The sequence below is a fragment of the Condylura cristata genome, unplaced genomic scaffold, assembly GCF_000260355.1.
Source record: "Condylura cristata isolate star-nosed mole 26May11 unplaced genomic scaffold, ConCri1.0 scaffold00001, whole genome shotgun sequence".
NCBI lineage: Eukaryota > Metazoa > Chordata > Mammalia > Eulipotyphla > Talpidae > Condylura > Condylura cristata.
Window position 1 is genome coordinate 75413536 of NW_004567102.1, and position 1280 is coordinate 75414815.

A 1280-nucleotide genomic window follows, 5' to 3' on the forward strand; every position below is an offset into this window, starting at 1 on the left:
CCTTCATGATGGTTGCACTAAAACTAAGCCCCTAGACCACCACGGAGAGCCAGAACCTTCTTTTCATCACCAATGTCCTAAATTCACTGATGGTGTGCCTTCTAATGCATCTTTGTCCCTTTATACCAGGCAAAGGTCCCTTTTAAATCTTTTTAATCGAGGAATTCATGTATTTCAGGCCTATAGAAATACCTTGAATTCTTTATTGGTAATGGCTTTTCTTCATTTTACTCTGTTCTTTTTAATCTGAAAATCCTGTATTTCAGACATTAAACAACCTGGACAGATAATTCTAATTCTTCAACCTTTCCTCAAATCTTTTTTAAAATCTCATTAGTTTTCTGCTGTACATTCTTGGAGATTTTTTCTATCTTCCAATTACTCAATTGAGTTTTTCAACTGCTTCCATGGTTTTAATTTCCAATATCTCTTTCTATGTTTCTTGGATCTCCTTATTTTTTGTATGCAAGGTCATCTCTTATTTCTTAAGAACTTGGATAATGTGCTAATATATTGTTCTTCTGTGTATATATTTTATTAACTAAAGTTACATTTGCCCCTTGCTTATTTGGGTGTCTCCCTTTCATTTCAGAGAATTTTCTCAAAAGTGATGGAGTTCTTGGTTGTCCATTTGTGTTTAGGATTAAGGGGGACTAAAAAGTCAATTTGTTTCTGGAAACATGTGGCTGGTATTATCAACAGAATATCTGGCAGTAGAGAATTTATCTGGACAGTTTGTGGCCATCCAGTTGCACTATCTTTGCCCTCACCAGATGTATTATCACTCTAAAAGTGACATATAAAGTCAGTGCCCCTGAAGAGAGTTGTAAATTCCTTCTGGGATGCCGAGAAGCCAGGCAGTTTCAAAGCTGACCTGCCAATGCTCTGGAAGTCAAGGAGGGAAGAAGAGTGAAGGGAAAGATGTCTCAGCACTGAGGATGTGTGTGTACTACACGTGGATAAATTAAAAAATGGTGAAGAATTTGGGTAAGAATGGGAGAAAGAAAAATGTATTAATTCTATGTGTCTAATCAAAATAATTCAAATTTGAAATTTATTATGACAGGCAAATTTAGATTTAAAACACTTTAAAATTAACCTTCAGGTGCATCAGGCCTCTCCTGTCTCACTGCTGCTCCCTCTACACCTCTGGCCTATACCCCAACTCTTGTATGTATAAAAAATAAATTTTTTTTATTTTTAAAAAATAGGGCCCTCTCTGGTGGTGCAGCCAGTTAAAGCACAGCACTAAGAAGCTTAAGCCACTTCCACATGAGTTC